The 16,999-nt window shown below is 43.8% G+C and overlaps 1 protein-coding gene across 4 annotated transcripts in view; it reads right to left on the reverse strand.

The window, feature by feature from the left end:
- The window catches only part of G3bp2 (G3BP stress granule assembly factor 2), a 76,668-nt gene that overhangs the window by 20,052 nt on the left and 39,617 nt on the right, over positions 1-16,999 (reverse strand). The window contains exon 1 of one of the 4 annotated variants that reach the window (XM_052735366.1): positions 9,103-9,239. The exons of 2 other annotated variants lie outside the window; for them this stretch is intronic. The gene's annotated coding sequence lies outside the window, so the exon portion shown is untranslated. Of the gene's footprint in view, positions 1-8,894; positions 9,050-9,102; positions 9,240-16,999 lie in introns of those variants that run through there. One more of the 4 variants, XM_052735368.1, reaches the window with a different exon arrangement.

A 16,999-nucleotide genomic window follows, 5' to 3' on the forward strand; every position in this document is an offset into this window, starting at 1 on the left:
TGTAACTCCAGTTCCAGGGGATCTGTAGGCCTCTTCTGGCCTCCTTGGGCACCAGGCACACAGAATGGTAAAACACTCACACACATTAAATAAAAAAAAGAAAAATAAGCTTTGTTAAATGTAACTTATTATTTACTTATACATAGAGCCCTCAGAGCAGTCTAATTATAATCAACATGAAGCATAAGTGGCAGCAGGCTGTAGATGGCTCATGGTTAAGTGGTGCTCTTCCAAATGACTAGAAATCGATTCCCAGCACCCATGTTAGGTGGCTCATAACTGCCTGTAACTCCAGTTTCAGGGAATCTGAACCTTTAGCCTTGAAGGTACCCATGTACACATACTCACACACAGATACCCAAATACACATGATTAAAAATAAATCTGGGATTGGAGAATGCTCAGCAGCAAAAGCACTGTTGCTCTTGTGGGGGACCCAGGTTCAGTTCCCAGCAGCCACATGGTAGCTCACAACCATATTCCAGAGGACCAAATACCCTATTTTGACCTCCACAGGTACCATGCGCACATGTGCTACACATACATATGAGCAGGCATGCACACACACAAAAGAAAATTTTTAAAGAAGGAGGAGGAAGAGGAGGAGGAAGGCGGCCAGTGAGATGAGATGGCTCAGGAGATAAAGGTTTGCCTGACCTGAGCTCCACTCCAAGACCAATAAACACAGTGGAGAGAACTAACTCTCAGTTTGTCTCCTGACCTCCACTTCTAAGCAGGGAGAGAATGTCACAAACATTTTTTTTGTTTGTTTTTGGTTTCAAGTCTAGAGTTTTAGTTGTGTAGCCATGACTTCACTGAGAAGTTAAAACAAAAAACAACAAAAATCTTGACTTTTCTGATTGAAACATAGGTAATATACAGAAATGTTGCTGTTATGTCTTAACTATTTTTTTGAATTATTCATTTGTATTTTATGTGCATTGCTGTTTTGTCTGCATGTATGTGTCTGTGAGATGTCAGATCCCCTGGAACTGGACTTACAGTTGTGAGCTGCCATGTGGGTGCTGGGAATTGAACCCAGGTCCTCTGGAAGAGCCGCCAGTGCTCTCAACAACCCCTGAGCCATCTCTCCAGCCCTGTCTTTCATAGGAGTAATATGGTTGATAATGGCTCACTGGTAGAAGACTAGAACAGTGATTCCAAGAAATAGCCCTGGGTTCAATCCTAAGTACCAAAAGATGTGGGTAGATAGACAGACAGAACACACAGGAACATACACCCACAACCTCGAAAGGCTCCTTGACTTTTTATTTATGTGCATGTGCGAATGTGTGCGTCCACAGGGACCAGAGGAGGGTGTCAGATGCCCTGGAGCTTGAGTTCCAGGTGGCAGTGAAGCACCCTAGGTGAGTGGCGAGGGAGCTAACCCTGGGGCCTCTGGAAAAGCAGGAAGCACTCGTAAATGTGAAGTCACCTGCCCAGGCCTCCTCTTGTTACACTTCAAAGTCCTGAAGGGAAACCACAGAACAAAACAAAAACCAACCACACATCTTAGTGTACATCAGGCAAATCGAACGCTGCCTGAATTCCTATTTTAACAAATTTCAATGAAGGTTTTCTTTAAGCAACTAAGTAATTTCATACCCGAAGACATCCTGTAATCACCGTATTAGATGTGCACAGAGGTGAATTGACTTCAATGGTACATTCTGTTCTAATTAGCTGTTTCTTCTTTTGCAACTGTCCCTCTAGACAGTTTTTTGTTTTGTTTTTCAAGAATGGCCTAGCACACAGAGATCTGACTGCCTCTGCCTCCTGAGTGCTGGGATTAAAGGCATGCATTGCCAAGGTTATAATACAGAAATGAATTTGTAAACCAAGTTTAGTGGCGCAGGCCTCTCAACCTGAGGCACTCAAAATCATGAGGAGTTCATTCAGGCCTGCCTGGACTAGAGCCAAGTCTTGTATTTTTTTTGTTTTGTTTTGTTTGTTTTGTTTTTTCAAGACAGGGTTTCTCTGTGTAGCTCCAGGTGTCCTGGATCTCGCTCTGTAGACCAGGCTAGCCTCAAACTCACAGAGATCCGCCTGCCTCTGCCTCCAGAGTGCTGGGATTAAAGGTGTGCACCATCACTGCCTGGCCTTACTTTCTTTTTTTTTTTTTTTTTAAAGTTTATTGCTTTTATATGAGTGGTTTACTCGACATACGTCTGTATAACACATGCATGCCTGGTACCCATGGAGATCAGAAGAGGGTATAGGATCCCCTAGAACTAGGATTTTATGGACAATTGTAAGCCACCATGTGGATGCTGGGAATTGAACTTGGAAAGTGCCCTTAAGTTCTGAGCCATCTTTCTGAAGCCCTGTATTTTTTGTTATAAAAAATGTTATCAACTTTAACTGGGAGACTAGAAAATGATTGAAGCAGGTTTGAAGGCAGCAGAAACCTTCACAAGTCACATCACAATTGGAAAGCTGCTTCCACCTCCATCACCGACGGCCACGATGGACCATCAAATACGCTCTTTCAAAGATGGGTAGGAAATCTATAGCTTATGCTGTCTACATGTCAAAGTGTATAATAACTTTGAACTTATTAAAACTCAGGGAATCCAAGGCCCTCTTCTGGTCTTCTTGAGCACTAGGGATACACATGTGGTACAGACAAAACAACCATACACATAAAATTTTTAAAAAAATAAACAAATAAATAAAGCTGGACATAGCAGCACTCTTGAGTTTGAGGCCAGCCAGATCTACAGTGTGATAAGTCTTAAAGGGAGAGGGGAATTAAAGAGAAAATGTGGTTTCAGAAGACTAAAAAGCTGAGTCAGGGGTTTTAGCTCTCTTGCCCATATTGAGGGAGATGAACATATATTCAACATTACTGGTTTTTGCAACAGAGACTCACAGCAATCCTCCTGCCCAGGCTGCCTGAATTCTGGAATTAGGTAAAAGCACCATGCCTGGCATTAACATCACTGAACTAAAAACTACCTACTTTCAGTGTACCCAAAGTGGTAATAATATATTTCTGTCTGACATAGTAATATTTAATGACCAAAGTCTTAATATACTAAAAATATTACTTAAGGTAAATAAGGAAGTTGAGACGGGAATAAATATGCTGGAACAACAAATGGTCAGTTATGTAGAGAAAATGTAATAAAGAACAAGAGAGCAGGGTGTGGTTGTGCATGCCTTTAATCCCAGGGAGGTAAACTTTAAACTCAGGAGTCAGATGCAGGCAGAACTCTATAAATTCAAGGTCAGCCTGGTCTACAAAGGTAGTTTGAGGTCAGCCAGGGCTGTTATGCAGAGAAACCCATCTTGGAGAGACAAGAACAGAAGGTCTAGAAATGGCTTGGTGTTAACAACTTTCACTTGCTGTTCTTCCAGAGGACCTGGCTTTTATTCCCAGCAACCACGTGGCAACTCACAACCATGTATAACTCCAGTTCCAGTACAGTCAATGCCCTCTTCTGGCCTCTGCACGCATAACAGAGGCAAAAACATCCATACACATTAAAAAAGAAAGACTTTGGGGCTAGGAACTTCAGCACCTAAAATGAGACATTGAAAAGGCAGAATAGGGGCTGGAGAGATGGCTCAGAGGTTAAGAGCACTGACTGCTCTTCCAGAGGTCCTGAGTTCAATTCCCAGCAACCACATGGTGGCTCACGACCATCTGTAGTGAGATCTGGTGCCCTCTTCTGTATACATAATAAATAAATAAATCTTAAAAAAGAAAAGGCAGAATAAAATTTAAAATGAAATTATGGCTTCATAAAAAAAATGGCAATGTATACAGTGAGCAAAAGAATAAAATTAATTTTAAAAATCCACTACAAACAATAAAAATTATTAGAGCAGATTTCAATAGAAAAGATAAGGTTATCCAAAGCAAAAAATAGTTCTCATTCATTTCAGAGAGGTCTTAAATGGCCTCTTCTCCATGTTCTTACTAAGGAGACATTACTCCATCACTAGTGATAGCTAGCTCTTCAGAAAATCAAATTTTAATTACAAATACTTGGCCACAACTACTAATGCAACTGTGTGAAAGTTTCAAATTTCAGAACCTTCCAGCTTTCAGACTAGAGATGTTGAAGCCTATGCATAGTTCAAAATCTAAAAATCCTGCAATTTCAACACTTATGATCCCAAGCATTTTCAAACAAAAGGACCTTTGATATTGACACAGGGTGTCATGTAGCCCAGAATGACCTTAAATTTCTGACCTCCTGCTTCACTGACTGAGAAGCAGATTATAGTGCAACATCCCTACATGCAGTTTATAGAAGCTGAGAATCAACCCTAGGGCTTGCATGTGGTAAGCAGGGGCTCTGTATTCTCAGGACCCTTCAATCTTTAAAAGCATTAAAACACAATAAAAAAATTCACTCACTGCAATTAGTTGTGTGAAATTTCATGTCATTCTTTGGTAGTTATTTCAATGCTTGGAAAGAAGAGGCAAAATAAATATTTGTGGAGAAGAAATCATACTTTCTTATTAAAAAAGAAAAAGGTCAATAAGGAGGAAATGCAGACAAATAAACTGCCAGCCTTGGAAGGTTATACATATATTTTATTCATGGAAAGAATGTCTCCGACTGGCTGCAGCCTGTTTACCAGAAACTGCTATCACAGACTGCCCATGCTTAGCCCCAGCTTATCTCCATGGCAGGATGCTCACTCCCACTCCCTCTGCAGGGCTCATACTTAGGCCAAGGCCCATTCTTACACTAAGACTAGATCTCATTTTAAAATGACTACAACGCTTGCCACATACTTTTAGGACAAGGGACTCAGATTTGTTGTGGCAGACCTTGGATCCAAGAACCACAGCAACAGAAACAGGAGGGTATGGATAAAGCAACTTCTGTTCTCAAGACTGAAGATAAGGGGCAAGCTCTGAAGGAGAGAAGCTAAAAATGACCAACCATTAAGAAATGGTTTTATGCTCCCACAACCATCACCCCCTTCTGAGACAAGGTTTCTCTGTGTAGCCCTGGCTGCTCTGGAACTCACTCTGTAGACCAGGCTGGTCTCCAACTCTGATCTGCCTGGCCCCGCCTCCTGAGTACTGGGATTAAAGGCCAATGCGCAGCCTCACATTATGCTTGAGTTTCATGAGTACCCTACGCTTGCTTCCTTTACCTCCTTGAATAGCGAGGGTACTAACTTCATTTACAGAAAAACTGAAATTGACAGAAGGCAAAAAGAGAAAGGCCCCTCAGTCTTCGTTCCAAGAACAAGAATTTTGTGTCAGGAGTATGATGTTTTCATTATTTACACTCAAGAAAATTTGCTTTGGGCTGGCCAGGTGTGGCCGCATACCCAGCACTTGGGAGGCAGAAGCAGGTGGTTCTCTGAGTTCAAGGCTAGCCTGATCTATAAAGAATAGAGTTCCAGGACAGCCAGGGCTATATATAGAAAGACCCTGTCTCAAAAGGGGAAGGGGGTGCAGCATAATGTGAATACATCTGTGGACAGGAAGCTCGCTGTACATGGCCAGCCTGGTCTACATGGTGAGACCCATGACATCGAGGACTGCCACATAGCCAGTCTCTGGAGTCAAAACAGAAAAAAGGAAAAAAACGAAAAGAAAAAAGTTAAATTGCTTTGGAAGAATCACCCACACTTTCAAGAATAAAAAAAACTTTAAAAGAGTCCACCAGGTGTGGTGATGGCATATGCCATTAACCCCAGCACTCAGGAGGCAGAGGCAGAGGATCTCTGTGAGTTCAAGGCCAGCTCAGTCTACAGTGCGAATTCCAGGACAGCCTGGGCTGTTACACATAGAAACCCTATCTATGGGGTTGGGAGCATGATGTTAACACACTATTTCTGTGGGACAGCATACCATTTCTTAATGGGTGGTCACTTTGGGCTTCTGTCCTTCAGAACTTGCCGCCCCCTTATCTTTAGGGTTGAGAACAGAAGTTACTTTACCCATAGCCTCCTATTTTTATTGCTGTGGTACTTGGATCCAAGATCTGCCACAACAAATGATCTCTCTTAATTCAATATCAGCCTGGTCTACAGTGAGACCCTGTCTCAAACAAAACAAAATGAAAACACTCAACTTTAGGGCTGGAGAGATGGCTCTGTGGTTAAGAGCAATATTGTTCTTTCTTCCCACCACCCACATTTGGCAGCTCATAATCCACCTGAACTCCAGCTCCAGGGGATCTGACACCTTTTATACACACATATACACATGCATGTACATAATTAAAAGTAGTAAAATAAGCTCTTAAAACACTTTACAGTTCAATTTTCATGCCAAGCATGGTGGTATGTACCTCTAGTCCCAGCACCCAGGAGGCAGAGGTAGGATGCCACCATAAACTCCAGGTCAGCCTAGGACACACAGTAAATGCCAGGCTAGTTTTGGCTATACAAGGATCCTGTCTCAAGAGACTGAATAAATACAATAAAAAATAAAATGTAAATCCAACTTCCAGTGGGGAAAAAAAAGAAACAGACAGCAACCCAATACAGTAAGAGATATTCCGTTAGTACCCCAACAATATAGGATAGGATAAATTACCAGAACTTAGATGACTAAAATAAACCAATGCACAAAAAAACTCTTTTGCTAAGAGTTTGGAAAGAAACACTGGTTTGCTTTACTGTCTATTCAGCACATATCTGAATACACAGTGAAGAGTAACTAGGCAAACTTACTATCTTTTTGCTTGTGTCCCCCACCCCCGAGTCTTTGAAACAGGGTTTCTGTGTCCCTGACTGTCCTAAACTAGCTCTGTAGACCAGGCTGGCCTTGAACTTATAGAGATCTGCCTGTCTCTGCCTCCCAAGTGCTGACATTAAAGGTATGCGCCACCACCGCCCTGCACAGATCAACTGAATTCCATCCACTTTCCGCTCAGAAGCAATCCAATCTGTGCTTCAGTGTAAATGTTGAAAAGATGTCATTTATCACCGACATTGTATCTGTAAATTGCCAGTTATTTTAATTTCTAAGACAAATATAGCTAGCTTTCCCTGCTGCAAACAATGCCCACCACTTCTTCAAAACTAGAACTTGCCTAACAATCCAACTCCTTGGTCACTAAGTTAACATTCAGTCTAGCTATTAAATTTGCAAGAGGTTCCCAGGCCAAAATCCGAACAAGAAACTGCAGTCATCATCTACTCAGCTACAGCTATACAGCATGTCCCCTTAACTGCAGTGAATGGTGGCAGGATCTGTGTACTTACAATGCACCAGGTGCCTTGAACCTGAAGGGCAGGATCTTACCGGAGTTCATTTCTAAACCATCCAATGACGTCATCATCTGCTCCTCGGAGAGCCACCCATTCTACAAGCGGTTCTAGTTCACTCCACTTAGGAGGCTTGCTCTCACCATCATTAGGATTTCAATTTTAGTTTCTTGTGTTTTGTTTTCTGAGGCTGGGTTTTCTCTGTGTAGCCCTGACGGTCCTGGAACTCAGTAGACCAGGCTGGCCTTCAACTTAAGAGCTCTTCCTGCCTCTGCCTCCGACGCTCATTTAAATTCGTACGCCCACGCCCAGCAGTATTTCAATTCTGAATGTTCAATAACCGAAGCCACCAGGAAATACATTTGAAACCCTTCTCACAATTGACCTTCCATAATAATTTGTACCCACTGAGATTAGACGGGAACACATGGCCTAAACCGGTAACGAAGAGACAACATCATTTAGTCCTAAGGTCCAAACTGAACCAATTTGGGGTGGGAGGAGGGCAGAGAGACAGAACCTCACTATGCAGCCTGGATGGTTTGCGAGTATGGAGACCAGGCTCCCTCGAACTCAAAGATCTACCTGCCTCTGACTTCCGACTTAAATCCAGGACACTGGGCTTAAACCTAAAGACCAGAAAGGGACCACTGAATTTGGTAAAGGCTGGTGTTTACCTAGAAACTTTGGTTCACATGCCTAGAGCTACATTAACTGCCAAATATGGACAAGAAATTACTATCCTCATCTATTCCAGTGCTGTAGTTAATGGTTCCCTGATCCTGGTACTTGCAACAAACGAGGTATGGTGTCTTGAATCTAAAAACCAGAAACCTCAACTCAAGTTAATAAATAGCACAACAATCATACCCGGAGGGAGGGCGGCAATTTTCCTTGATTCAGCTTTTGGTGCACGTGTTTTGTTTTTAAGGAGGCAAAAGGCAGCTCCTTATACAGTCGACTCAAAACCAGTTATAGCTTAGGAGTATAAAAATTGCGAACACGATCCTATAACCCCAAAGCAACATAGAGACACCTGAAGAAATCTGTTCTTAAGAGACGCAAGAAAACCTCGATCAAATTCCACTAACAAAATCCACACCATCTAGGGAAACTTACATTCTTCTCCCCTCACCCTCTTCAAAAAATATCATGGGGGGGGGGGGAGATCGACCCATTCCCAAAGCACTCAAACGTCTTTTTTATTCCTGGACAACTGGAGATCGCCTGCAGAAAAGGACGAAGGAGACTCGCTCGTTACAGCCCTAGTATCAGAACGTGTTCGGGATAATAGGGGGAGGAGGGGGGCCTCCGAGCACCCGGCAAGCGGAGCGGCGGCCACCTTCAACCCCGGATTCAGTTTCCGGGCACAGAAATGGTGCCCGGAGGCCGCTACTTTCGCATCTGCGTCGCTTCTGCCTCCGCCGACACGGCCTCCTTCCCCTCCCCCACGGGCGGGGCGACGACCGGGAACCAGGGCCGCAAACAAGCGGGGGGCCAGGCGGGTGGGCTTCTCACCCTGAAACCACCTCTGCAGAAGCCCACTGCCCCGCTCCGCGGTTTGGCGCCCGTCGGCGCGCTCCCGGGGCTGCGGCGGATGGGGTCCCGCCGAGCAGCCTCATCCTAGCAAGCCCCAGCCCCACCTGTGCCCTCCTCTGCACCACGCGCGGGTCATCTTCCTCCCCACGCAGCCTCCCGCTCACCTTGCAGGAAAGGCTCGGCTCCGCACACACACACGCACGCACGCACGCACTCCTGCTGGCGTAGGCAGCCGGCGAGAACAATGTTTCTGCCGCAGCACCCCCCAGACCCCGAGCGCACACACTGGACGGTTGCCGCGAGCCGCGGAGCGGAGCGAAATGTCCCCTGCCGACCACCACACAGACCGCCCCTCTCGGCCCCCGTACACACCTCCAACCAACAGCGGCGGCGGGCACGTCGCGCGGAGGTCAGGCGTGTCGCGGGATCGGCCGCAGCAGAGTCTCCTCCCTCAATAAGCCTGAGGCTTCGGAATCCGGAGAGCTGCGAGCTCGGGCCCCTCAACGCCACCTCTTCCCCAGAGCCTCAGAGCTGCAACGAGCCACAAGAACACGGACGTCCCGCCCCCTTTGCCGCCGCCCCCTCTTATTGTTTTACCCCTGCCGAAAGGGCTAGGGAACCCCCCAGAACAACGCCAGCCAATCAGGCATCACTTTGGAGAGCTGGACCCAACCTTCTCGCGTCCCTCTGCGGAGCACGCGCAGAACGGCACCGCGCTCGCGCACTCGGGCGTCCGGAAAGCCAGGGAACCGGAACCGGCCTAGAGCCGGGGCGAGAGCCCGCTGATTTGACGTCACAAGGAAGCTGCCTTTCTCTGGCAGTGATGCTGAAGCCTCCCTGCCCTTTCAGGTGGCGCGAACAAGAAAGCTGGCTCCCCGCTGAGCAGTATCTTTTACAAAAGGATGTTCCTGGTGCCTTTATTCGTGCTGAGAGGGAGGGAATTTAGTAATGTCCCTAAACTAGGTGTCTGCAGGTTGCTGCCTCAGAGGAGAATTAAAATGCAGTTTTCAACTCTGTACAGTAAGCACACCTATACTGCTTATTAACCTGTTCTAGGAAATGGAGGTTTTTAATCTTTTCAGGTCAGTGGCATCCAGCTAGTTTAAAAGGGTGCTGAGCCGGGGAGTATGGAAAAAATACGACATGGGCTGTATAGATTTGTGCCTTTTGTATAGCCTTGATGGTTTCATCCTTAAATAAGAACTAAGCATTTACAAGCAAAGGCTCAAAGGCTTGAAATTTTAAAAAAAAAAGTCACTATTACAGATCTAGGCCTCTGGGACTTAGTTATGGACACTATACTGCCTCATGGACATTGATTCATGGGGAAAAGAACCTCTGTAGACAAGATGTTACTTTGCCACGTATAGATCTGGCAATGTTTTCAATATTAAGATAGCGGAAGAAATTGGGAATGAAGATATGAAATAGTGATAAGGCACAGAAGGGCAATTTGAAGAGAATAGAAACATCTGAACCAAGCATGATGCAGGCATAAATACATCATCAGTTTCCCCTCACAGTCCTATAATGGCGATTTCATTGTATTTCCTAAAAGTGAAAAAGGTTCACAAACGGCAATGCTGGTATTTGAGCCTCCAAAATCTATACTGGCTTTACACTTTGGATTGTTTAATAATTTTATATGCAAAATATATGGGCAGACCATCACTTATTAAATGAATCTGAAATGGTTTTCCTGAATGCATTACATATGCAGATTACCCTTTAAGTACCAGGCACTCCTCTGATTATTACATGAAATCACTTATGTCTCACAAAAACCCAAAGTAGTTACCTATTTGCACACTTTACAGATGAGGAAAGTAAGGCTTATGAGGTCTGTTTCCCAAGGACACACACCTATTACTCATCTCCGCCAGTCATGGAGGGACACACCTATAATACCAGCACCTGGGAAGCAGAGGCAGGGGGATCACCACAAGTTCTAGACCAACCTGGTCTACAAAGCAAATTCCAGGCCAGCCAGGGCTACATGAGGAGCCTGTGTCAATCATAAATGTGATGATTCCTCGTTTCAACAGAAGCAGTCTGCATTCACAGCCCACACTCTTAATTGTGAACTACAGAACGCTGCTATTATTAACTGCTAATAGTTCAACTGTTTCCAGCTACATCCAATGCTTTTTTGTTTGTTTTGTTTTTGATGTTTAAAGGCAAAGTTTCTCTGTGTAGCCCTGGAAGTCCTGGAACTCACTCTCTAGATCACGATCACGCTGGCCACAGACTCAAAGATGGGCCTGCCTCTGCCTCCCAGGTACTGGGATTTAAGGTGTATGGTACCATTCTAGGCTCTATGCAGTGTTTTTATAAGTATTCTTTATCCAGTAACCTGGAGTAAAGATGGAAGATCTTTAAGAGTGGGTCTCAGGCCTTAATGTTCATCTGAATCAGATCTGGGCTTGTTAAACCACCTCCCAGCTTTTCTGACTCTGCAGGTGTGTGAGGAAGCCATAGGTTTGCATTTCTCCCAAGTGCCCAGGGGATTCTGCTGCTGTTGCTCTAGGAACCCACTTTACCACTACTACTATGGCAGAGACTGGCAAACTTCACCAAAGAATCAGCTGCTGTCTTTATCTCCCCTCCTTTTATAATCCTTCAAAGCATAAAAAAAAAATTCTCAGCTTAGCTCTAGGCCTGTACAAAAGCAGGCCTCAGGAACCCCCGCCATTAACCCCTGCCAATAAATGGTTACTGCTTTAAAAAAAAAAAGATCCAGCTACCCTCAATTTTAGTAAATTGCTCTAACCAATTCCCACAAGTAGCTAGCATTTGCTATTTCCTACAGTCTCTCTAGTCTGTTCTCTGAATACCTCTGCATTCTGGTAGTCTTTGCCCAGGGTTGGGTCAGGTTCATCTTTCCACGATGTACTAAGAGCCTCGTTAATCTCTCTGCCTTTCAAAATCACCATGAAGCAACCACTGTCCCCATGGACCAAGCAGGGAGGTCAGTGTGAATGATACTCAGTGAAGAGGCTCAGGCCAAAGATCCGTCACCCTTGATTTCACTCTTTTATCAGACCACACACCCAATGTGAGTACATTTCTGCTCCCTCCACCTCCGTTTACTCTAGATTAAACACATCACTGTTTCTGCTACTGTCATAGTTCAACCCTACTGCAAACCTTTTCTACTTGGTTGTCACACCTCCACTTAATTCTTTTATAGTTCATCCCTCTCACAAAAGCCAGATCTTTTCTCGTTTTGTTTTGTTTATTTTTCCAGATCTTTCACAGCTACAAATCAAATGGCATTTCCCAAACCTCCTAAAGGCAATACTAAATTGTAATTCCTTACCAAGGCCTACTAGGCTTCCCTAACACTATCCTGAACCTATTAATTCTACCTTTCTTCCATTTCTCTCATGCCATCTCAACTCTACTCATATGCCTAACTTCCCATTACAAGGTCTCTGATGTGAACCTTTGTCAAAAGTCTGAAGAAAAAAACAAATCAGTAAATTGTATCTGGTGATTCCCAACAGTATCCAAAATTACTATGCCCTTTTTCCTTTGTAGTTAATAATCATCTGCTTTGAGGTTATACTTTGAGACGGTGGTAGTTTGAATGAGAAATGTTCCTCCCTCATAGGGTCATGCATTTGAACACTTAGTCACCAGCTGATGGGGCAGTTTGAAGAGGTTATGGGGATGTGCAGTCTTGCTGGAGGAAAGAGCCACCTGGGAGGGTTTTGAGGGTTTATAGCCTCGCCCCAGTTCTAGTTTGCTGACTCTGCTCCTGAAGATGTCATCTCTCAGCTTCCCAACCCTGCCTCCATGCCTGCTGCCATGCCTGCCTATCACGATGGATTCTGATCCCCCTGGAACCGCAGGCCAGAATAAACTCCTTCTATAGCTTGTATGGTGTTTTAGCAGAGCAACAGAAAAGTAACAAATACAGATCCATGCACTGACTCCTATACCTGCACCTACCACTGTGCCTTCTTTGGGGCACCTAGTTTATCTTTGTAAAGGGGGAAAAGAGTGCAAGGGTCTGAGCAAAGACTGATAAGAAAATGAGGAAGTTGAGAACCACGTAGCTATAGCTGGTATGCTGGCACATGACCAATCCCAGCACTCAGAAGGATGAAGGAGGAAGACCATGGGTTGGAGACCGGCCTGGGCTACGTAGAGACCATGTCTAAAAAAAAAAAAAAAATCAAACCACAAAGGCTGGCTCAGTGGTTAAGAACACCAGCTTCAGCCGGGTGGTGGTGGTGGTGGTGGTGGTGGTGGTGGTGGTGGTGGTGGTGGTGTTGGAGCACACCTTTAATCCCAGCACTTGGGAGGCAGAGCCAGGCAGATCTCTGTGAGTTCGAGGCCAGCCTGGTCTACAGAGCGAGATCCAGGACAGGTATCAAAACTACACAGAGAAACCCTGTCTTAAAAAAAAAAAAAAAAAAAAAACAACAACAACAACAAAGAACACGAGCTTCTTTTCCAGAGGACTTGGGTTTCACCCAAGTCCTGAAGGCAGTACATATATGTGGTGCATTACCACACATGCAGGCAAAACACTGATACAAATAAAATAAAGATAAAAGCTTTGAAAAAAATAACTTCCTCAAACAAAACCTTACACGGATAGCTAAACCATGCCAATTAAGTGCATACTGGAGAGAAGTCTAAGGAAGGGGAAGAATGTTCCAGGAGTTTTAGTCTGGGGAATAGATAACACTGAGAAGGTAAGAACAGAACTTTGGTGAAGGTTTTCTTCATCCGCATAAACAAAATAAATAAAATATAACATATGCTACTTCATTCAAAAATGTTCTGATCTAATGCCAATGTGCAGGCAGGACTTGGACCCCCAAATCCTATGAAGACAACAGTTATGGCCATTCTTTGCCCCGTTCTGCTTCAGCTCACAACACTTTCCACTTCCCACCATTATCTATCATTTCCTAGGATCTTCCCTGTAAGGGTTCTGGTGTTACCTACTCTGTGCAATGCTGCATGTCTGCCATAAAACAGAAAATACAAATAATTAACAAGGCTAGGCATACAGCTTAGTAGCGGAGCACCCACCGTGCTATATGCAAGGCTTTGGATTTGATCCCACCTCCCATTACATAACATCACACACACATACACACACACACACACACACACACACACACACACACACACACACACACACACGGTGCAATCAATGAATAAAAAAATGTTGATACTATTTGGCAGATGGAAATGAGTTATATCTAAGGACATACATATAATAAATACATTTTAAAATGATATATATGTATGAGAGAAAAGGAGTAATGGGATCATATTTATTTCCCTTAAACCATATAAGTTGGCCATTGTTTTCCATTAGTACATAAATAAACTTAATTTTTCCCAATGGCTAGGCAGGTTAGCTTAGGTAATCAAATAAATTAGAAAATTAGGATATAACCAAAGTAAAGCTACACATTTGCACATTTTTGCCACAAATGTAAATCATGGGACTAATAAAACTTAATGAGAAACCAACATGAACATCTAATTGATAAATAAAAACATAATCAGTCATATAAAAGGATGTCCTGTGGGGGGCGGGGAGGAGTACATAGTATCAGTCAAACCAATGGGGAGAATTTTCGGCTAGAAGTCAAGATGAATTCATCCCTTAAAAAATAAAAATAAAAAGCTCTGTGAAGTGTGTGTGCGTGTGTGTGTTACACACACATATCTAAAGCTCTAAATGTAAATATTTAAGAATACTCTGTGACATTTTTGTTTGAATCTCAAATCAAATGTGTTTATGTGATAACTTTTTTCTTCTTAGTTTTGTTTTTTAAAACAGGGCCTCTGGGTGGTGGTAGTGCATGCCTTTCATCCCAGGACTCAGGAAGCAGAGAGTTTGAGGCTAACCTTGTTCTGGTACAGCCAGGGCAGTTACACAGAGAAACCCTGTCTTAACCAAGCAAAAAAATAAAACAGCACCTCACATAGCCTCAGCTGGCCCCAAACCTGTTGTGTGGCTGAGGCTAGCTTGCCTCCTCCATCTTCTTTACCCTACCTTCTGAATGCTGGGATTGTAGACACACAGCACCACGCCTGGCTATGATATAATCTCAAGTCAAAAATATGGTAGTCAGTTTTCTATGCAGTAGAAACATATTTCATGCCTTTGACTAGCTTAATGTGTTACTGCACCTTCTACCTTTCTATTGTTAGTCATGCTACTTTCAAATAAAACAAAGCATCATCTTATAAGCCCAAGGCAACATAAAATGGTAATTTCTCATTCAGAGTTCTGACTTTCTCTCTCACAGCAAACATTTGTATCCTCTAACCACACATGCCAAACCAAACCACTAGATCATGTAAGTAGCGAGACAAACCAAGTGAAAATAAGAGAACCAAACAGTCAGATTTTAAAAAACAGCCCAGATTAAAAATGGCCAGTGTGAGAAAAGACACCCAAGGGCCAGAGAGGCAGCTCAGTAAGGAAAGGCACTTGCCACCATCCCGACAGACCTGGACCTGAGTTTGATCCCCAGGACCCTCACGGTTAAAGTGGAGAACTGACATCCACAGGTTGTCCTGACCTCCACATGTGCATGGGTATAGTGACATGCTCTTACACGTATGCACATGTGCACAAATGTATGTAATAATAACATTTTAATCAGAGACTCTGTCTCCTGTCACCATGTCATGCCTCACCTGATAAAGTCATAAACTTCCACAGCCTTTGAGCAAGTCTTCCTTATTGGAAAAAAAAATTACTGGAGAATTTTAGGGCTTTCCTTTAGTGCAGCTGGCTTCTTTAAAAAGCCTTTTAAATTCATGGAGACGTATTCCTTTGAGAACAAGAGAGGAGAAAGCCTATAATGGCCTGAAGAGAGAATCAGGTACAAACTTTTCCCTGTAGTCTTTCCATCCAGTTCCTCTCATTAAGGCTGGGTAGATTAAGGCCAAAAAGTCTTTTCCTCTCCATTTCATTATTATATATAAAACATGTCACACGTCCAGAAAAAGACATATAGTATCTATACTACCCACCCATTTTATACTTGCTTCAGCTCTTAGAGGCAATCATGACCAAAAACCAACCTACCAAGGAATAGATTATAAGATAGCCAAAACAACTCATCTGGATTGGTTGAGTTTTAATAGACTCTTCAGGAATCAATGAGGCTACAATGACAGGTAGAATTACCCCAGGCTGAGTGATATAAGAGACAATATGATCCTGGAAAAGTCTAACTTAAGACAATATAAGTAAGGGAAGCATCCTCTGTGCTGAGTTTCCTGGAGTCCAGAGAAAAATGCTGTCGGTGTTTTTCTTACTCATCCGCAATAGTCATTACTGGGCTCCAGACATGTTTCCATCTTCAGGCCTTACAGTCCGAGTGTAAAATGCCTTAACATTCATTATCCAGCTCTCCTCTCAGACTTCATGTTCACCATGCACTGTGGGGACCTCATCAGGACACAGTTTGTTTATTGGGAATTTGCCTCTCTCTTTGTGAATGGAATTCTGGCAGTTCCTTAATCAGGCCCTCTGGATTAAGGTAGTGTCAAAGAATACTGCTGAGCCAGAGTTCTCAGAGAAGTAGGAGGCTGCCTTGGAGAAGTCAGAGCTTAAGAATCAATTCTCACTGAAATACGAAAGTGTGAAGCACATGGTCAGACGCCATCTTCTTCACTAAATAGTTCTGTGAAACTCATTGAATCAGTTCAAGGATGGAATTTAGGGTGGATGTGAAGATTATTTATAGTGTTTAGCATGGTTCCTGGTAAAGTGTATATTACATGTATGATTCCCACGGTAAAAACAATGTAAGCCAGACATGAGTCTGTGTCAGTACTCAGAAGACTGGGGCAAGAGATCACTTGAGTCCAGTTCAGGAGAAGCCTGGGTACAGAGCAAGGGTCTTTGGGGGAGGGGGAGAGGTAAAGAAGGGTTGGGAGAAAGAACACGGAAAAAAAAGCATTATCAGGGGACCCCAACACAGTTCTGCATAACGTCAGACTGCATAAAAACAGTATGCATACAGAGGGCTGGAGCAAGTGTCCGCAGCCCCACCTGTCCATCCTCTAGTCCCTTTTTGGGTTAAATACTTGGGTTTGGGGGCAGAGTAGAGAAACCATGGCGTGTATCTTAGGTAGAGTCAAATTTACTCATCTCTTTCAGTAACCAGTCAGTAAAACTGTTTAAGACAGTAAGAAACAAACCGCATGAAAAATACAGGGCATCCATCAGCAGGCAGGAGGCTCAAAAGACAGCAGCCTCCCCATGAAACTTCTGACT

This window comes from Peromyscus californicus, unplaced genomic scaffold (genome assembly GCF_007827085.1).
Source record: "Peromyscus californicus insignis strain IS unplaced genomic scaffold, ASM782708v3 Scaffold_13__1_contigs__length_99412109, whole genome shotgun sequence".
Lineage (NCBI taxonomy): Eukaryota > Metazoa > Chordata > Mammalia > Rodentia > Cricetidae > Peromyscus > Peromyscus californicus.